This window comes from Pinus tabuliformis, chromosome 4_1, assembly GCF_031772625.1.
Source record: "Pinus tabuliformis cultivar Carrire ecotype Pingquan chromosome 4_1, CPIR1, whole genome shotgun sequence".
NCBI classification, from domain to species: Eukaryota; Viridiplantae; Streptophyta; class Pinopsida; order Pinales; family Pinaceae; genus Pinus; species Pinus tabuliformis.
In genome coordinates, this window is record NC_142303.1 from 590,354,278 (window position 1) to 590,376,984 (window position 22,707).

General features: G+C 40.4%; 1 protein-coding gene across 2 annotated transcripts in view; it reads right to left on the bottom strand.

Annotated features, from left to right (window-relative positions):
- Nucleotides 1-22,173, bottom strand: part of LOC149177348 (Cyclin/Brf1-like TBP-binding protein) — a 411,187-nt gene extending 389,014 nt beyond the window's left edge. Inside the window, exons 1-2 of one of the 2 annotated variants that reach the window (XM_089420099.1) lie at nucleotides 21,793-22,173; nucleotides 17,970-18,076 (exon numbers count right to left, since the gene is read on the bottom strand). The gene's annotated coding sequence lies outside the window, so the exon portion shown is untranslated. Of the gene's footprint in view, nucleotides 1-17,969; nucleotides 18,077-21,792 lie in introns of those variants that run through there. The other variant, XM_089420101.1, reaches the window with a different exon arrangement.
- Between the last annotated feature and the right edge of the window lie 534 nt (nucleotides 22,174-22,707).

Here is a 22,707-nt window from a genome sequence, read left to right on the forward strand (position 1 = left end):
TGTGCACCATGACTTCCTTGCATGTATCATGACTTTTCCTTGTGTGCACCATGACTTTCTTGCATGGTCTATGACTTTCTTGCATGCACCATGACTTTCCTTGCATGCACCATGACTTTCCTTGCATGGTTCGTGACTTTCCTTGCATGGCTGAGAAGACTCCACTCTCTTACTTGAACCCTGAAGGTTAGACTTCCACTAGGCAATTCACCATCCTTCGTAGTCTCCCTATGAAGCCAGAGTCCCTCTAAGCTTGCACAACCTTCCATTGGCTCACTCTACTTTCCCTCCCTGAAAGTGATGCAACTGAACTTGTGTCCTTTCAAGGTTAGTCTTGAGCTACAATTGAACACTTGGCCTAGTCCACTCTAGACTACCACAACTCAACTTTGCAAGTGTCCTCATGCTCCTAGGTCAAACACCTCATATGCAAACAGCTCCATTGTTGGATGTGCTATGAAAATTCCTACACTGTAGGAACCCCTACTGCAACAAATATGAATCTACTTCACCTACTTGATTTCTTAAATTACATCCATCAAGTTATTCTTCTGAATACTGAAGCAAATTACTTTTGCAATCTATACTAATTAAATATTTGATCTCATGAAACAGAAAACAGATCAAAGAACAAGATACATACGACACACTTATTTTTTGACACAATAGTGCCTGGAAAAACCCAATGCGGGAAAACCAGTGCAGCAGCTCTGAGGGTTTATTATTATGCATGAGAAATATCTGAATACAAATCTAAGATGCTCACCTAGCAATCCTTTACAAAGAAAACACTGGCAGAAAATCTGAGTGACTTTTACCTCACTTCACCCAGCAGAATTCCGGCTGATTCGGCACAAGACTACCTAACCCCGGTTATTTCTGTGCTTGCTCTGCGTCATCCATACGTCACCTTCTCTACCATCTGTGTCATCTCTCCCAATTGTTCTAGCAATTCCCAGCAGTTCCGGTTGTTCCAGCAATTCTGGATTCTGCGTGACAGGCAGCGTTCTCCTTTGTGTTGGCCCTTTTAGCTTTGCGTCAATGCTGCATGGGTCCAGAGTCCAGACTGACCCAGCGTCATCTCTCCTGGCTACTACACTGCCTCTTTGCAAGCTCTCTCCGCCTCTCTGTTCTGTATTTTTCGGAAAGTCCTTCTCCCAAATTCTCTTTGCCCCTCAACTGCAAGATCTCCCCAATCGATTTTCCTCGTGAGAACTTCTCACCTCAAAAAATCGATTTCCTCAATCTCTTTGTTTGTGTTTCCAAATGAACCCCAAGCCTCCATTTTATACTTTTCCTATTGAGTCTTCAACAACCGAGATTAAGTCTCTAATCAATAGCTAAGATTAGAACATAACTTGATCCGCCTTTTAGATCATTCTCACCCATATTTTGATTAATACCCATTAATATTTTAATTTCCCTAAGTTTAGACTTAGGAACCCCATTAAAAATATTAATTATTTTAATAAAATACAATTCGGGTGGAATTTCACCAAACAGTTTCTGGGTTTTTTTAGAACTCATGTGCCTTAGCCTCTCCACCAATTTTCAAAGCTAGAGCACTTCTGATGCTACCAAAAACTAACACTCCCTCTTAGCGAGGAAAGTGCTCTAGCAACAATGTTCGCCTGCATGCTGCTCTGTTTCTAAAGCACCTCCTTTCTGCACTATTGCTGCCACCAACACTGTGTTGTTGCTGCTTTTGTATTGTTGCCCATGACACTGCCACTGACACTGCTGCATTTGTACTACAACTACCTTTCAAACACTGCATTTGTTATGTTGCTAGCATTGCCACTGCTAACACTGCAACTCAGTGGCTGAGAGAAGCAAGTAAAGAACATCCAAAATTAGTTGAACTTAACTGTGTTCAACATAATACAATGAATGTTGGAATCTGATTGCTATTGATTCTGACCCTATAAATCTTCTGCGTTGTTGCTGACTCCTGCACTGTGCCAACTGCACTGCTGCCAACCTTGCTCTGCGTTGATCAGTCTCTGGTCCCAAGCTACTACATCTGTCCTCCAAACAATCCACTGCATCATCTGACACTAAGTCCATCTCGTTACTATTGAAGCTTGGGCTCCCGTAGCAAGGAATTGATCCAAGAGGTGGACTCCTGAAGGATCTTGCCCACATGTAGTTCTCCCGACTACAACGCAATATCGCCCCATCTCCCTCCTGGAGATGCGTGGGAACTCATGGCATACTCATCCTCATCAATATTTGTTGAAGCAGCCTTAGGATCATGTTTCTCATCCTTGTCCTTTTTCTTCAAAGGACACTGGGATGCATTGTGGCCCAACTCACCACAACTTAAACATTTCACCTTCAAAATGTCCTTTTGCTTCGGCTTCTGCTGTCCCTTCGATGCGAGAGCTGCGTTCTCCTCCTCCTCCTTCGTCTTTGTGCCACTCCCACTCTTGCCATTGAGGTTGACCTTCACTAGGTCCCTCCTTAACTACTCCTGTTGAAGAGTCGCCCACATCTCCTCCCATGAAGGTAGTTTTTCCCTGCCCAATATGCTTTGGATGAAAACTTGCCATTCTTCCGAGACTCCATTTAGGGCTATCCTCACCATCGCGGTTGGTTGAGGAGTGGACCCCACTGTAGCAAGCTGGTCTCTAGTGTCCTGAACACGTTGAATATAGAGGTTCACACCTTCTCCTTTCTGCATCAAGGTTCGCTGCAACTTCTGCTCACATCTCCCATTGTTCGGAAGAGCCTTCATACAGAGACGACAAGGCTTCCCACATCTCTCAAGCTGTATCCTTGCCCTGCAAGTGTGAGACCACATGATCTCAAACTCCATCGAAAATGAGCCTCTTTGCATTCCCCTACTCGGACTTTACTTCTTCTTTTGATAGTTGTCAGCAGGAACAGCTACAACACTTTTGACGTAGGCCTCAAGATCATATTCCTCCAGAACATCTAAGATTCTAGTCTTACATATGACATAGTTGGAGGCCCCATCCAACCTGTCCTGATCTCTAAGCCCATGCGATACCATCTCACCCAACTATCGAACTGACTCCTCTAGTCACTGCTTAGCACTGCTTAGCTGCTCAGCGAGTGAGAAATTCAAACTTTCTGGCAGAAAGTTCTCTAAGGAGAAAATTCACCTTCTACGTGTCTTCGTTCTTTTCCAGAGGATTTTTTCCCTAGCAGAAATTGCACCATTCAAGCATTGCATTGAGGCTCTGCATCACTCCCTCTGCCTCTGCAAACTCACGAACTGGAAATCGTACATCTCTGTCATCTCACTCAGAGAGAAATTTCCTCGGATTTGCTTCCCGGCAAGGACTGCACAATCCCTTCAAGGGGATTCGAATTGCTACCAAGTGCAACTTTTGGCCTCACTGCTCAGCACTAGATCTGCTCTTCCTGTTTCAAAATCAATGCTCTAATACCATGTGAAAATTCCTACACTGTAGGAACCCCTACTACAGCAAATCTGAATCTACTTCACCTACTTGATTTCTTAAATTACATCCATCAAGTTATTCTTCTGAATATTGAAGCAAATTACTCCTGCAGCCTACGCTAATTAAATATTTGATCTCGTGAAACAGAAAACAGAGCAATGAACAAGATACATAGGACACACTTATTTTTGGACACAATAGTCCCCGGAAGAACCTAATGCGAGAAAACCAGTGCAGCAGATCTGAGGGTTTATTATTATCCAGGAGAAATATCTCAATACAAATATGGGATGCTCATCTAGCAATCCTTTACAGACAAAATACTGGCAGAAAATCTGAGTGAGTTTTACCTCACTTCACCCGGCAGAATTACGGCTGATCCGGCACAAGACTAGCTAACCCTGACTATTTCTGCGCTAGCCCTGTGTCAGCCCTGCATCACCTTCTCTACCCTTTGCGTCAACTCTCCCAGTTGTTTCGATAGTTCCCGGCAATTCTAGATTTTGCGTGACAGGCATTTTTCTCCTCTATGCTGGCCCTTCTAGCTCTGCGTCAAGGCTGCGTGGGCCTAGACTGGCCCAACGTCAACTCTCTCAGCCACCGCGTTGCCTCTCTGCAAGCTCTCGCTGTTCTGTATTTTCCGGAAATTCCTTCTCCCAGATTCTCTCTGCCCCTCAGCTGCAAGATCTATCCAATCGATTTTCCTCCTGAGAACTTCTCATCTCAGAAAATCGATTTCCTCAATCTCTCTATTGTGTTTCCAAATGAACCCCAAGCCTCCATTTTATACTTTTCCTGTTGAGTCTTCAACGGCCGAAATTAAGTCTCTAATCAACGGCTAAGATTAAAACATGACTTGATCCGCCTTCTAGATCATTCTCACCCATATTTTGACTAATACCCATTAATATTTTAATTTCCCTAAGTTTAAACTTAGGAACCCCATTAAAAATATTAATTATTTTAATAAAATGCAATTCGGGTGGAATTTCACCAAACGGTTTATGGGTTCTTTAGGACTCATGTGCCTTAGCCTCTCCACCAATTTTCAAGGCTAGGGCACTTCCGATGCTACCAAAAACTAACATGTGCAACTCTACAACCCAATGAAGATACCATCTCATGATCAATTTGCCATTCAAACAAAGCTACATCATCCATGCCAAAGCACGCCTTGCCAAGGCACCTAAGTTGTCTCAACATACTTTGACAAGTCAATGGAAGTTTGTCAACGATGTCGGTAATCCGCCACTCAACACATTGTTGTGCTCTGAGTTCTCCACCCATCCACTAGAACTCCCATCCTATCTCGTCACCAAACCAATCAAGATCGCATTTCCATGTTCTCTGTTGAACTTTTTGCTCCATGTCTAACCAACTCAGTTGGCAACATTGTTGCTTCCTGCAACGATCACACGACACCCTCCTAGACGTGACACCTATGCACACTCTGATCTAGTTCCCCTTCAAAGTAGCTCTAATACCATTTTAGAAATCCATGCAACCTAGGTCTAGTCTATGCCTTAGCTAGGAACATAAACACACTTGTAGTGCCTAACTTTAAAATGACCTGCACAACAAAAATATAACAGCAATCAGATTAATATGTTACACAAGAATTTATGGCCCTACACATGTTCCTTATTAGTTACTCAATAAAAAAACCTTAGGGCTCTAGTACTAGGGATCATGGCCCTATAAAAGCCTCTATACAATGCCAAATATAATACAAAATACATGTACAAAATATCTGGGTTGAGGTTGAGTCCTTTCAGCTCTCATTTGCCCTCAAACACATTGACCAATGCTTGTCCTTTGCTACCAAAACCTACAGCTATTTGTTGTAGCACATTGGGCACTCCTTGCCAACCTTCTATAGCTCAACTAGCTCTCTTTAGGCTCATAGTCAACTCTCTGCCCACCTGGCAACTCCACTGACAAGTTCTTATGCCTAGGCTTATGTCTTTAGCCCACAGACTTCTATTGTACCTTAATTTCCTCCACAGCCAGCACTGTCCAGACTTCTTTAGCCCTCCTAGACCAACAATCCCTTCACTTTCCAACACAGGCCCTTATCTCTTGTTGTAGCAGCCCTCGGTCTATCTATTCATGCCCCTCGGTCAGTGCATTTTGTCCCTGCGACCTATCCCTTAGGCCTACTATTCACCTCCAACCAAATTGTGGCCTCTTTGTTTGAGCCCTAACAAGCCTGTGGTTTGTCTCATCTAGTTGCGACCAGGTCTCTCCTTTTCCTTAGTTGCCCTGAGTAGGCCTTGGCCTACCATCCTTTCCTCATCTTGCTGCTAAGGCAACCCTAAATAGACCTTGGTTGCCCTAATTTAAGTTGTCGCCAACCTTTTCCACCTCGACCCTCCAAGAATGGTCTTCCACAAGGCCTGTGTTTCCTTTCTCCTTAGTTCTGGATCCTTTCTAGCACTCCAAATGGACCTCAACCTCCTTTTTGCAATTAGACTCCATGATTTGGCCTCCATCTAACTTGTTGCGGCTCCTCTAGGGTTGTCCTCACTCACAAATGAAGTCCTTCACACTTTTTCCCTTAACCTCTCCTTTGGCTTTCAATATATACCTTTTGTTTAAGTGTCTTGGAAGTTGGGAGCCCTCTTTGTCCTTCAAGAGACCCCACTTCACCACTCAACATTAAATTAGAATATAAAATTCATTTCCTTAGGTTCCAAGCCCATTCCTTTGGGTCAAAATCTCAAACTTTGGATGCCTTGCCCACAAAGCCCCCAAGGTTTTTCCACTCGGAAATACCTTCCAAGCTACCAAATTTCAACATCCATTTCTTAGGTTTACCTATATAAATAGTTTCAAAACCTCTATAACTGATAGCATGTGCATTAGACAAATATGATGTTGGTAAGAGAATGTTTATGGTGAACTCCTAAACGCTAAAAAAATGCATCATGTTCAAGCCTAGAGAGAACCCGCCACTATTATTTATTTCAAAAATTAAATTCCAATTCCACCTCCATTGGGTTACTCCTAAAGATCTTTTTCCTTACCTAAAAGCTGAGAAGACCACACAAGAGTCCCCAACTTCTAAGGACTAAAATGCCCTAATATTGTTCTCTTATTGTTGGTGAAGATCCAACATGAAGCCATGGAAATTTGTCATGATTGTAAGCAAACTGTGTGTCCAACTTATGCTTTTGTTTAGCTTATCATGTAAGAGCCCTTCCAAAGAACCATTTTGCACAAACTCATATACTAGCAACCTTGCCTTTCAATTCTTGATATTGATATATTATGTGCTTACCTTTGTCACTCTCCCAAAATATTTTGGCACACCCTTTTTCCTCCCCGCACTCATCTCTTCCTTACCTTAAACCAGGTCCATATTTTAACTACTTCAATTCTCTATGGTGCTTCTAGGCAACCCTTGATCCAAGTTACCTCTCCTCCCCCCTCTTCCTACCTCTCTTGTCTATTGAAAACTTGGGTAGCTATGGTCAATGTTTTCATTAGCAAATCATGGAGAAAAGTGCATATTTTGACATTTGACCAAGTCAGCCTAATGATGAACAAGGTGGCCCCACATGTGGAAAGGCCACCTCTTATGACACATAAATAAGACATCGTTCGACTTCATTTGATATCATCTCATCACATCTGATTTGAAACAGGAGGAGTTCACACGTGCGAAGGAGTCAAAGGAGATTTTTCTAATCTACATTGACCAACTTCATTTGATATATTTGATTTTCATTGAGTTTGCTTTTGTTTGATCGAGATCTTGACTGTCAGAAGAGGCTGAAAATTGCAAGGATACGTTGACTCTATTTGATTGAAGTTTTGTCTATGTTTCTGGCTCGTCGACTTAAGTGGACCACATGTTTGACTAAGGCTTTCACTAAGAATTTCAAAGGCGATCTTGGCTATGGGTTTGACCAAATTTCAACCTCTTGTTCTAAGCTACCTCATGCCGAAATTCGGCCCTCTATTGCAGACTATGAATTTGACCTATGTTTACTTCTCTCTTTGTTGACTGGTTTTGACTTGGATATTTTGAGGTCAAATTTTTGGAATCTTGTTGGAATATTTTGATGTACTATTGATGAATTGAATTCTCTCTCTCATAAGGAAATATTGGTTGGGTTTTCCCCTTATGGGTTTTGCCCTGCCTGTGAGCCTAATTTCTGGTGTCTCTTGTTTCTTGTTTCACTGTTCATTGTGATCTCTATTGCTCTATTGATGAAAGCATATAGTTGAAGTTTTTCAAGTATAATTGCTTAATGATTGGATTGTTAGAAGAAGAAGAAGAATTGTATCATTGGAAGTAGTTATCAATTTTGAAAAACTATACTAGTATTGATTGCACTAGAAATTCAACATGGTATCAGAGCTTTGGTGAAGGAAAAGAACTATGAGATCCCTTTGAAGAGCACCTTGAAGGAGATTGAGAAGCACTTTGAAGAGTTTGGGATTCTAACTTATGTCTTTGATCAGCTATCTTCATCATGAAATCCTTCATGAAGGCATAAAACAAGCTTGAAGGAGCTACTAATTACAGGGCATGGAAGGCTAGGATCGACCCAGTATTTGCAAGGCACAAGGTCTTGAGAATTGCTATAAGAAAAGTTACAGAACCAATTGACCAAACAGGAAAAGACAAACTTCAAGAAGATGACATCTTGGTAAGAAATATCATTATAGAATCTGTTAGGGATCATTTAATTCCCTACATTTCTTATCATCAATCTTCCAAGGCTATGTACAATGTTGATGTTGGATTGTACACTATCAACAATATCAATCAATCCATCAATCTAAGGGGTCAACTTCGCAATATCAAGATGAAAAAGAATGATACGGTGGCATCATACTTCATTAAAATTTCTCAAATAAGAGATCAACTCAAAGCCATTGAAGAAGAAGTATTTGACAAAGAATTGGTAGTTGTAGCTTTGGGTGGTTTGCCTAGATCATGGGATTCTTTTGCATCAAGCGTTTGTGGAAGAGAAAATGCACCTACTTTTGACAAGCTATGGGTTGCCTACACTCAAGAAGAATCAAGACTCCTTTCTAGAGGCGAGATTGAAGATCCAAGGGAAGAAGCTTTTGAAGCCCATTCGAGAAGCAGCAAGAAAAGAAAACCTAATTTTGGAAGATTTAAAAGTACTGGTAGAAGATCAAATTCAAGACCTGCTCCAAGAAAGGAATTTGCTACACAAAGAGGACCTCCTCCTCTCTCTCAAGATAGAAGAGATCTATCAAATGTTCAATGTTTTCATTGCCAAGCATATCAAAGTTGCAGCTGAGGGATAGTGAATACAGAAGCAGAGAGGCAGAGATAGCACCGGGAGGATCAGCGTAGTAGCCTGAGAGAGGGACACAGAAGCAACCAAGGGTTCACGCAAAGCCAGCCAGGAGCTATACAGTGCCTCAAAGGGCCAGCGTGGGTGATGCAGAGGGCCAGAGGGCTGACGCAGTGCCTCCAGAGGCTGACATAGGCCAAGCCAGAGTGACGCTGGGCTAACGTTGGGCCAAAGAGAGGCTGACACAGGCCAAGCCAGAGTGACGCTGGGCTAACGCTGGGCCAAAGAGAGGCTGACGCAATCCCTAGAGGCTAACGCTAAGGTTTTGTGGCGCAGATTGGAGCTGTGGAGCCGTCGAAGTGTGTATCAGGGGTTTCAGCCAGAATATCTACTTTCGAGTAGAGAGATACTACTGCCGAGATTTTTCTCTGTTGGGTGAGCCGGATTTGGCACCTAGATTGTATTCTGAAACTGCTTAATAAATCAAACCCTTAGATCGCCGCACCAATTTTCCCGCATTAGGTTTTTCTAGGGACATTAGTCCAAAAACAACGGTGTCACTTGTGTGCTTGTTTCTATTTCCTTCAATTGATGATCTGTAATGTGTTGAGCATGCATTTGTATTTATTTCCAGTATTTACATGGTAAATAGCTTGTTAATTAACAGAACAAGTAGGTAGGAATAAATCAGTGAAGTGCATGAAGGGTTTCTAACGTGTCAAACTTAGAATAATTCCAACAATCATTATATCATAAAGTAGTCATGGACATTCCAATGAGCTTAAACTAATCTAATGACAACCATAATAATTATTCCAAGAGAGAGAATTTGCTTCCACACTGCCAACACCAACAAGGTGAGGTACATCAACATTGGGAGTCTCCATGCGCATCACCAGCAATTAATATGTCATTAACAATGCTAGCAACAAGGCCACAGTGATGTATAGCGTGTTGTCATTGAAATTAGTAAGCATTTCTCTAATGGGGTTAGTGGGTCGGGGTTTTATCGACTCGATGGATTCTCATTCTTGGTTGCTCTCTTCCATCAAAATGATCAACCTGTCTGTAAATGCTTATGTTGTTGATATATATACAAATGTCAGTACTTACTACTGGCATCAACATATACTTTGTCATCAATGCATCCTTTCTTTTGTCAATATACCAATTGTTGTCAGCACATTCTCTTCTATTAACATGCCTCTATCATTGACATAATCATCTAACTAGTTCTTGGACCAAGAAAGGAGGATTAATGTTTCCAAAATTCCTCTCAACATGTTCCCCAAACAAAAACAGTTCATCATCTCAAAGGACCTTGCCATGGTCCTTATCTCCAAAACTATGTCACAAAAAGATCCAAGTACAAACATTTACAAATTAGGATGGGAAATGTTCTTACAAAAACAAAGCATTGGTATCCCTTTAAATTAAAATTGTGTTGCATGTGGGTCCAATTATTGAAGTACTTTGTGGTGTCATGACTGGATTGATGAAGAAAACATCATAAATGACCGGTACATCTTCCTTTACTCTTTTCTCAAAAAACTATCGAGTCAGAGGCACTTGTTCTACTTGCGACTTTGTTATGAATATAATTCATAACAATTAAATAAATAAAATAAATATAAATATTAAATAATTAAATATTGGTTAGGTTAAATTATTCATTAATTAAGTGAACAGGTGTTAAATTGGAAACTAGGGCCAAACTCCATGAGGGTCATCTTATTTATGGCCATTGATATTTTTATTGGATCCCTCTCATCGAGAGGTGTAGGATTGATCTAAAGATCATCCGATTCCGATAAGTATTTATGAAGTTATCAATTTATTTATGTTATGGACAAACTGTTAAATCGGCCAGCATCTTATGTAGGCTTAGAAGCCCAACCGACGTGTCTATTCAACCTCTACGTTTTTAGTATAAATAAGAGAGGATTTGGAGTCATTAGCTACACACACTTCATGTGATCTCCTCCTCACCACGTCTTGGGTTTTTGGTGAAGGAGAGACACACAAGAAGATACATTGGATGATGCCCTAGCTTATACATGGATGATGCCCTAGCAATATACGCACACACATTCAATCATAATTCGTTCTTGAAGGAAAGTGAAGTGAAAGGGTAAACAATAGAAGGTAGCAACAGTCATTTGAGGAGGTTTGTTCCCTCATGCGAAGTCTGTTCTCTTAAGCGGCATTCTGCCCTGATCTAGGGTTTCATGTTATGTGGGAATATTGTTGGGTTGTAGATCCAATCTAGCCGCAAATTGGATGGATAGATCAGTACCAAAGAGATTGAAGCCATCTAAGGACTAAAGGAGCCCTATCTCTCCCATCACGTGCATCCGCATACTAAAGCAAAGAATTTTGTCTTCGCTGACCTATAACAGTCATCCATTTGGCATCAAGAAATTACAAATCAAGAGACTGTTATGTATGGGATGAGTCTTTGTGAAGTGTGAGGATAGAAAAAGGCTAGAAGAGCCTATCCGAGATCATCGTTGCTGACTGGAATGGAACGTTGTAATATACGCAATATATATATGTTGTCCACGCAGTGATGTACACAACAATAAATACATTGTCTTGAAGACTATCATACACAAGGCATAAATTTACTTACACGCAGGCAAATGAAGACACCCTATCACCTAGTCATGGAGACAGTGATACACAGTCATAGTCGTAGTCAAGTGGAAAAGATAAAGTCGCAAGCATAGGAACGCAGTTTTGTTCATGTACGTTGTCCACAGAGTGATAACTGCAGTCATGAAATCATCCAACCGCAGTAAGGGAAGACTTTACATGATGAGGATTCTACGCACAGCTACATGAAGATATGCAGACCATATACGCAATCATAAAGACCTTTCTGCACAGATAAAGGAACTCAACACGCAGTCATGAACAGCATGATACATATGGGTAGTATGAGCAGCATGATGCATGATGTATGAGATCATGAGCATCATGATGAATAAGATCATGTGCATGGGCAACACAATGATGCATGAAGCATGGACAGCATCATAATAAATGTAATCATGAGCATGGGCAACTTGATGGTGGATGAGACCATGGAAAGATGCAGCATGGTGAGCAGCATGAAGATGAGAGCAGCTCAGTTATCTAGATCCAGCACTGTGATGGGGCAGCATGGTGCTACATGGTAAGGTACGGCAAATGGACGCCATGCAGCACTACGATAGGTGAAGCTGTCACCTTGGAGAATCAGTTGAAGCAGAATGTCTTCAACTGATCTCATCGTTATACGAAATGATCTACACTAGATCTAGACAAGTCAAAGTGTTGACTTCTGTTGTAAATGTACTATCTCTCTCTCTCTTTCTCTGTTGAACTTTGAATAACATAAAAGAAGAATTGATCAAGGGTTCCCCACACATTGTGGGGTTTGTCCCTGGCTAGCGCCACATCTTGTGTCCTCTTGTCTTGGCTTGTCTTCTGCGATTTATATTTATGTTCTATCTGCAGTTTACTTTATGCTGATGTGATTGCTAATATGGAAAAGAAATTAAATAAATTTCTCTAGCATAGAACATACCTAAAATTAACATGGTATCAGAGCTGAGGCGAAGACAATGCCCAAGCAAGAGTGAAAGAGCAATCACCAAAGACAGTTGGGACAAGACAGAAGGATCAATGGGTTCCTCATAATTCACAAAGGGTGAAGTCAAAGTAGAGCATATTATCATAATGGCACAGTGGAACTTTTGATGGCCTACCTAAAGATCACTTCATTGGGAAGTTCGGATCTAAGGGTGGAAGGAAAGGTAGATGTCTTGGTTATAAGTTCGGCCCTTATGCGAAGGAGTGTCCGAATGGCAGAGATGCAAGTCATCAAGGACACGGCCGACTCTTCAAGGAAGCAAGGAACCCCAGTAATGGAAGTCGAAGGTTTTAAGGTGGCATTCGTCGATGGAAAGGTACATGTTTGAAAATAGAATTTTCAAAGATGCTTTTGAGTTCAGGGTTGTATTAAGTTATAGGAAGTCCACTGGGGACCATGTCCACTGACACATAGCACCGAAGGTCTGTGAGTCAGATGGTGACAGGGAAGCCTGAATTCAAAAAGAGCATAAAAGTACATGTTTGAGATGTACCGAAGGAAAAGCTTACAAGGGGACCATTCCCCTCATGTAGCAGGTCCACAAGTTTGAAACAACCCGTGGAGTTTGAGATTCATGAACGGGAATCTCATGTATACAGGTGGAAGAAAGCCCTCTATGGCTTGAAGCAAAACACCTCGGGCGTAGTATGAGAGGACTGATAGCTGTTTGATGAAATTGAGATTCACTAGGAGTGAAACCGATCCAAACCATTATTCGAAGGTTGTGGATGATAGACCTCTCATACTGGCACCTTATGCAGACGAACTATTTCTGACAGGTGCAGACCCTCTCATTTGTAGAAGACAGAGGGAGTTGGATTCCAGATGTGAAATGATAAACTGCAAGCCTATGACTACCTCGAGGAAGTTATACGATAGTGATGTCGGACCAAACTTGGGAAAGTTCTTGGTGAACTTCCATCCGGACATATGTTTTGCAATTAGCACGGGGAGCTCATATTTGGTTGAACTTCACTAGATTGGTGCCAAGAATCTTCTAAGATGTCTTCAAGGCACAATCTCTCATGGATTGAGATACACTGCTGGAAATATGAAACTACGATTATTCGAATGCTGATTGGGCAGGCAGTGTGGAGGATCACTGGAGCACTTCTTAGTGTTGTTTCTCTTTGGATTCTGCTTCCATATCTTGGATGAGAAGGAAGCAGAAGTCGGTTGTTATAAGCACTGCCAAGACCGAATACATATCTACGAGTATGATCTCGTATGAAGCTGCCTGGTTGGGGAAGCTCTTCAGTGAGTTGTTTGTACACATGATGAATACCACTGTGATTCTCTGTAACAACCAAAGGTGGGATTCGATTATTGAGGAATCCCATATTCAACGATTGCTCCAGCAAATAGACATCAGATACTACCTTATCTAAGATATGGTAAGACGATGAGCAAGGAGGCTCCACCGCACTGAGATGATGTACAGGTCACTAAAGCCCCGGGGGAAAGATCAAATCTATGATTTTCTCGAACGACTTGGAGTCGTCAAGAGCCCCTTGTACAAGGGTCCTGCATGTTGCATACATTGAGCTCTGGGAGCTCTGGGGGTTTGCGGTTCTTACTGGAGCAACATACAACCACAGGGGGAGTCACCCTCCCTGGTGGTGCGCACTGGAACAAGATGATTCGCTCTCTTGTGGGACAAGATGATTCGCTCTCCTGTGGATAGGATGATTCGCTCTCCTGTGAACAAGATGATTCGCTCTCTTGTGGGACAAGATGATTCGCTCTCTTATGGGACAGGATGATTCGCTCTCCTGTGGACAAGATGATTCCCTCTCCTGTCAAAAGATGATTCGCTCTCTTGTGGGACAAGATGATTCGCTCTCTTGTGGGACAAGATGATTCGCTCTCCTATGGACAGGATGATTCACTCTCTTGTGGGACAAGATGATTCGCTTTCTTGTGGAACGGGATGATTCGCTCTCCTATGTAGCAGGATGATTAGTTCTCCTGTGAGGTCTGGATGATGTGTTCTCCATGACAAATGTAGAAGGATGATTAGTTCTCCTGTGAGGCCTGGATGATGTGTTCTCCATGGCGATTGTAGCAGGATGATTAGTTCTCCTATGAGGACGGGATTGATTAAGTTCTCCTGTCGAGGCATCCTACCCATGCAGTCAGGGACTCATGGGAAGTACCTCTCATCTGATCAATGAGCAGGGAAATGAAGATAGGGACCATAGTAGTACCGATGGACGCATCGCTATATCTACCGTACTCCCTACGCTAGGATGACCTTCATTGACCTGGAATCAATGATACTGGTCTGGGACCAGTGGTAGGAGTTGTACCTACTATGACGCTGACTTCAGGTTGGTTGAGACTGGTCTGAGACCAGTGGTACATACTCTGAGACTGACTTTGAGTCAGTGGACTAGCCTGGGACAAGTCGTAGGAGTTGTACTTCCTATGACGCTGACTTTGGGTCGGTTGAGACTGGTCTGGGACCAGTGGTACATACTTTGAGACTGACTTTGAGTCAGTGGACTGGTCTGGGACCAGTGGTAGGAGTGGTACCCACTATGACGCTGACTTTGGGTCGGCTAAGACTGGTCTGGGACTAGTGGTACGCACTCTGAGACTGACTTAGGGTCAGTGGAGAATGGTATGAGACATTCTCGATCAATTCTTTTTCTTCATGGTTCAGTAGAGCCAAGCAGAGCAGAGCAGAGCCAACAGAGTTGAGCAGAGCAGAGCAGAGCAGAGCCAGCAAAGCCAGCAGAACTGAGCAGAGCAGAGCAGAGCCAGCAGAGCTGAGCAGAGCAAAGCAGAGCCAGCAGAGCTGAGCAGAGCAAAGCAGAGCCAGCAGAGTTGAGCAGAGCAGGGCACTGATGGCAGAGATAGTACAGTCGGACATATGGATCAGCGGATGGAGTTCTCCCTAGTTGAGAGGGAGTGTTAAATTGGCAACTAGGGCCAAACTCCATGAGGGTCGTCTTATTTATGGCCACTGATATTTTTATTGGATCCCTCTCATCGAGAGATGTAGGATTGATCTAAAGATCATCTGATTCCGATAAGTATTTATGAAGTTATGAATTTATTTATATTATGGACAAATTGTTAAATCGGCCAGCATCTTATGTAGGCTTAGAAGCCCAACCGATGTGTCTATTCAACCTCTACGTTTTTAGTATAAATAAGAGAGGATTTGGAGTCATTAGCTACACACACTTCATGTGATCTCCTCCTCACCACATCTTGGGTTTTTGGTGAAGGAGAGACACACAAGAAGATACATTGGATGATGCCCTAGCTTATACGTGGATGATGCCCTAGCAATATACACAAACACATTCAATCATAATTCGTTCATGAAGGAAAGTGAAGTGAAAGGGTAAACGAGAGAAGGTAGCAGTAGTCATTTGAGGAGGTTTGTTCCCTCATGCAAAGTCTGTTCTCTTAAGCGGCATTCTGCTCTGATCTAGGGTTTCATGTTATATGGGAATACTGTTGGATTGTAGATCCAATCTAGCCGTAGATTGGATGGATAGATCAATACCAAAGAGATCGAAGCCATCTAAGGGCTAAAGGAGCCCTATCTCTCCCATCACGTGCAACCGCATACTAAAGCAAAGTGTTCTGTCTTCGCTGACCTATAAGTTATAACAATCATCCATTTGGCATCACAAAATTACAAATCAAGAGACTGTTATGTATGGGATGAGTCTTCATGAAGTGTGAGGATAGAAAAAGGCTAGAAGAGCCTATCCGAGATCATCGTTGCTGACTGGAATGGAACGCTATAATATATGCAATATATATATGTTGTCCACGCAGTGATGTACACAACAATAAATACACTGTCTTGAAGACTATCATACACAGGGCATAAAGTTACTTACATGCAGGCAAATGAAGACACCCTATCACGCAGTCATGGAGACAGTGATACACAGTCATAGCCGCAGTCAAGTGGAAAAGATAAAGCCGCAGGCATAGGAACACAGTTCTGTTCATGTACGCTGTCCACACAGTTATAACCGCAGTCATGAAATCACCTAGCCGCAGTAAGGGAAGACTTTACATGATGAGGATTCTACGCACAGCTACATGAAGATATGCAAACCATATACAAAGTCATAAAGACCCTTCTACGCAAATAAAGGAACTCAACACACAGTCATGGACAGCATGATACATATGGGCAGTATGAGCAGCATGATACATATGGGCAGTATGAGCAGCATGATGCATGATGTATGAGATCATGAGCATCATGATGAATGAGATCATGTGCATGGGCAGCACAATGATGCATGGAGCATGGACAACATCATAGTAAATGTAATCATGAGCATGGGCAACTTGATGGTGGATGAGACCATGGAAAGATGCAGCATGATGAGCAACATGAAGATGAGAGCAGCTCAGTCATCTAGATCCAGCACTGTGATGGGGCAACATGGTGCTACATGGTAAGGTGCGGCAAATGGACGAAATGCAGCACTACGATAGGTGAAGCCGTCACCTTGGAGAATCAGTTGAAGCAAAATGTCTTCAATTGATCTCATCGTTATACGAAATGATCTATACTAGATCTAGACAAGTCATAGTGTTGACTTTTGTTGTAAATGTACTCTCTCTCTCTCTCTCTCTCTTTCTCTGCTGAACTTTGAAGAACATGAAAGAAGAATTGATCAAGGGTTTCCCCACACATTGTGGGGTTTGTCCCTGCCTAGTGCCACATCTTGTGTCCTCTTGTCTTGGCTTGTCTTCTGCGATTTATATTTATGTTTTATCTGCAGTTTACTTTATGCTGATGTGATTGCTAAGATGGAAAAGAAATTAAATAAATTGCTCTAGCATAGAACATACCTAAAATTAACAACAGGTATGTCTAAAAGACATGCCCATTCACGAAAGGTCACCTACTGAAGTATAAAAGCATGGCCTCATTGTAACATTCAAATATCTTATATCATCTTATACAATTATATATAATAAATTATTATTATTAAATACCTGTTTGTATTTTTAACAATTAAATCTACAAGCTATCAGTTTTTCTCGCTTCAGCCATAGTTTTTATGTTACAGTGGTATCAGAGCCATGGCACACGATATAATCATGCGGGCCTTTGAACGTTTCAATGCACTTGTTTTAGGTATAGTAATGCCAACTGAAACAAAACTTATCAATCGGATTCTTGTCCATCCCCAGCTATTTCTCCTTATGATTCCTAGCAGTATACCATACATGATTCTGTGGTAAGGCACTTTTGAAACATGTTTCAGCATAGACCTCAATGCAATTCAATGCACTTCTAGCATGATCATCAGAAACATTTAGCTGAAATCTATTGTTTTGACAGAATATGCTAGGATATTACTACTTGACATATCTTTGTAAATCAATCTAATAGGTTCTACATATGCATATACATGTTCTTTAAATGGCTGCAACTTGACTGCATCTTTCAGCATGCAGCTAAACTACACTTTTTTCCTTAATGATAACATGTCCATATTAGAAAATCAAAGTTGCCCGTGCTGTAATTTATTTTGTCCATACTTACCTACGCCTAAGTAACTTGATAACAGAAATAACAATCCCTGTTGCTTAATTTCACAACATAGCAATGATGAGTTTGGAAATTTTTACCTCATATGTCATATCATTAGGATCAAGAATGTCTTTCCATACTCAGCAACAATAAAGTTACACCCAAGCACATCAAAAAGAGACTAATTCCAATTTCTGGTGAACACCTGTTAGGTGACAACAAAATATCCTTAAGTTTCCAACAAAATAATAATATATAGGAGATAGAGAAGTGCAGAAAGACTAATGTACAAAGATTCAAGGAGCAAAAATAATGTAGAAATTAGATGTCAACAACGAGCATAGAAAGGTAATATTACATCTTGGTAAATCTATACATTAATAATCAAAACCAGACCTCCTTATGCTAGAACCATGTTTAAAAAAAAAATAAAGAAATCTTGATCAATCTATGCATTAATAATTAGAACAAGACAATTACTATTTAGATACTCATTACGAGAATCCCTCACCTGAGAGCCCTCAAAATTTCTCTTCCACTAAAGATTGTAAAATAACAACTACAGTGGTACCAGAAGGTGGAAGTCTCCAAAGAAAAATATTACCAAATAATAATCTTTTTTGGGAGGATAGGAAGAGTAGAAACTCCTAAAACTTTCCTTCTTTAACGGAATATTCCCAAAACCATCCCCCAGCAGTGCTGACTATCAGATGCTATAAATATAAATAATTGGGTTTCTTATGTCTTGAAAAAGCTGACAGTAATCATCTTCCTGTTTCTACTCTCATGTCTCCAACAAGAAACTGAAACGATATTTCAAATACTAGTAGCTGCAAATTGAGCGCTTTTGATGAGACTACACTTCCAGTAATATTAAAGTTTGTCAAAACAGTCAAAGCTCAAGGAAAACTATCATCCATTTTGATTTTGACGTACAAAACCATGTGTAGCAGTCAGGAAGTAATTCACCTAGGCAAATTCCAGTTAACATTAAAGGTTTTCAAAACAGTCAAAGCTCTGTTAAAACTAATCTCGAATTTGATTTTGCTGCACAAGACCATGTGTAGTGGTCAGGGAGTAGTCTACCTAGGCAGGTTTGTGGTCCTGTGGAAATCGAGAAATGTCCAATTCTGATCATAAATCTGATTCTACATTAACCTCAAAAGGCACCACAGACTTGAATGGGAAGCTTGATGATAAGAAATCAGAGAATTGGGACTTTTCAGCCTCAAATGTGGACTTGGCTGATTGTTCCACTACTGCACCCCACATATTTTGGAATCTAGGCTATGGAAATATCCTTTGTTTAAGCATTCTAATGCTGCTTCTAAGATCAATGCAGAGATTATTCCAATACAAGCTCTAATGAAATGAATAGAACATAATGGATTGTTAATTGACAGAAGTATTTATCCCAAAAACAGTTAGAAGAGGGTGAAGGTTGATTTGTTGATTAAGATAGTAGTCATATTGCAAGAACTGATATCACCCCACCTACAGTTCATCTAGCAGAAGATACAGTTGTAGCCATTGCAGGAAACTACAAAATGCCATGTTTAGGGCTTTCATCTGCTACTTGAGATTTCTTCCCTTTGTTCTACCATGGATGCTTCAACTCTTCTATCTCATTCAGATTAGTTTTAGCATGACTGTTTATTTATTCTAAATCTGAAGGAGCAGGGTTTGGTGAAAGTATTTTGTATGATCAACTATTGGATATGGATTTGGACTTTGCCACAAACAAATTCAAATATTTATATAATTGATAGGATGGGTTGCTCTTCACTTGTTATAGGCATTATATATTGTAGCAGCAAAGGAAAGGTTGTCTATCATGACCTTAATGTTTATAGAGTTCTGTTTAACCAGGATGGCAACCTCATGCTTTCATGCATTGGCCTGATGAGGAATACTAGAGATTGAGAAAAGCTACAACATGAAGTTGGCTCTCACTATCCAGAGTACTTGAGAAATGGAAAATTAACATCTAAAACTGTGATAGGTTTGATACATTTCTGCTGGTTCTCTTAAGTGGAAAGCATATTCCACCAAAGCCATGATCTAGATCTTATAAGCCAATTGAAAATTCTCTTGTGGCAGCTCTTTCTTCACTTCAGAAGCAAATATAGGATCCCCCATATGTCTTCATGGAATAACGACGGAATATGTATTGTTGGAACAACTACTTATTCTACCTTCACTTTGCAAAGTATGTGCTCAAATGAATTTCACTATTGTACAATAGATTTTCAAAAAGTCAGTTACAAGGATGATGAAGAGACTTCAATTAATGAGGTCACCAACGTTCCCTACAAGACACGGTTTGTCTTACCTGATGAGTGACATATCAGCTGAAGATAATACTGGAATTGGTTACAACTGTCTCAGAAAACAAGAAAAATTGATAGGCATTAAAACAGTCAGCAAACTCAAAAACAGCACATTAAGAACCAATGGCACCCTGACAGGTAAGAGGTAGTATTTACATTGACAGATTCCACTCCCTCTGTCCTATCAACTTTCAAGTTCAAATAGCACCCGTAGAGGTCTCAAAGATTTAGGCGTAAAAACTTAAACATCTAGACAATTATCATTCCACCACTTATCATCGTAATTTTTAATATAATATTTGTCTAAAATTAAATAGTTGTGGGTACAAATTTTAGACTTCAAAAGAAGCAAGAACCATTGAATTGAATTGAAGGAATTTTAATGACGTCCACAAGACCAGGCAGTCTAAGGGACCTAGAGCTCCAAACAAAAAAAATCACATTTTCAAGTTTCTCTCTATTACAGCCCTCTTGCCATGAATCTTGATCAAGAAGTTCGCAGTTTTGTGAAGCCCTGCTTCCTCAAATAGCTCGTTCAAACTGTCCACCTTCAGATTGCTTTCAAACTGATTATTGAATGCAAAGAAATATTTTTTAAGGTAGCTAAAAAAGTTAAATAAATCACAAAATATGTGAAGAATGAAAATAGTCACCAAAAAGGAAGTTAAGTTATTCGATGGAGGAAAAAAATTAAAATTACTTGAAAATTTAAAAACTATAAAGATTTTGGTAGGTAGTGATGATCCAAAGAGGGTTTTTACCAGACATGGAAATATAAGAGAATTTAGCAGGTGGGTGTGTGTAATCCATTGATAGATTTTGTCGAACAGTCTGCATATATATGATTAATAATTAATGGGTTAGCGGAATAAATGAAGAAACAAACCTGGCAGCATGATAAGAACAAAGATGGGCCAATAAGGGTGCATTTGCTTCTAAGGCACCAAGGAGACTCTAATGTCAACATGTATGATAAAACAAATGAAGAACGGGAACCCTGATGCTTTTTCTTGGCCACTGAACACATATGCATAGAGAAAGAGGCAAGGGGGGGATGGAAGATACGTTGCAGCATGCAATCAACACTCAGAGCAACAAGCTGGGTAGATTTGAATCCCATGTAATGCATTATGATGTCTATAGATGATGCTATTGCTTACGTTGAGAATAAAAGCTGCATCCATGCCCAACAACGAAAAAAATGAATTAGGTAATCTCATTTTTAAATTTCAAGGATTATCATAAGGTTTAAGAGGAATTGAACGTTCTATGGCAACATTTGTAGGAACTGAAGGTTGTGTGGCAGAAATGGAAGCAATTGAAGATTGTTTTATCCTACAAAAGCATATAAGCGGTTGAAGAATTAAGTTTCTAGGTTGGGCGTATTGCAGCAGGTTGGTGTTTCACTCTCTATCTGGGGATGCACACAAGAAAATCCATGAGACACTTATAAATAGGACTGAATAAGAGCATTTTCTTATGTGTTATAAAACAATTTCTTCAACTGGCCTCTAACATTCCATAAATATAAAAGGCAACATTTTTCAGAGTACCTAGACTATTCACGGTAGATAAAAGGGTCATCCATTACCAAAATATACAATTTTTATCTTGTGGTATCAATCGATTAACCGTCTATAAGTGGAACCCTCTCCAAATAGTCTGCTCCTGGTTCTTCCCGCTCTGTGTCTCTGTGTCTCCCTGGCCGTGCTTCCAAAATCGTAGGTACTGCCAGCATGAAAAATCAAGCCAAGGCGCAACTCTGTCAAGGAGGATCGAACGATCAAAAGCTTCGGACTTTCAGACTTGTGCGTATAAAATGGTTCGTGGCTTTGGCTGTGTTCGAACGACCACAAATAGGATGAGAAAAACCTTTTGACAGGGTAAGGTGAATGACACTGTATTGTCATGAATATCAATATCGTGATGAAAAGTTTTCTAAAAATCTCTCCCCTGCTCTAATTGCTTTCCTGAAATGTTGTTAATGTTTATCCATTTGTATGGGAGTATTAAAATAAATTGTAATTGAGTTTTAACGTTAATGTTTCATTTAGGGTGTTAAAAGTGTTTAGGGGGTTAAAAGTATTAAAATAAATTGTAATTGAGTTTTAACGTTAATGTTTCATTTAGGGTGTTAAAAGTGTTTAGGGTGTTAAAAGTAAAATGACTTATACTGTAAAGTATATTTTTTTATTTTTAATAATATTAAATTGCTGCGTTGAGGTGGGTTTTTTTCTCACAATAAAGGGTTTTATACACTAATTTGGTGTGGCTTGGCGGTGATCTTAAAATTGGAAATATATATATATATATATATATATATATATATATATATATATATAATAATTTATATTGTAAAGTATATTTTTTTGTTTTTAACAATATCAAATTGTTGTGTCGAGGTGGGTCTTTTGTCCCACAATAAGCGGTCTCATACACTAATTTGGTGTGGCTTGGCCGTGATCTTAAATTGGATATATATATATATATATATATATATATATCG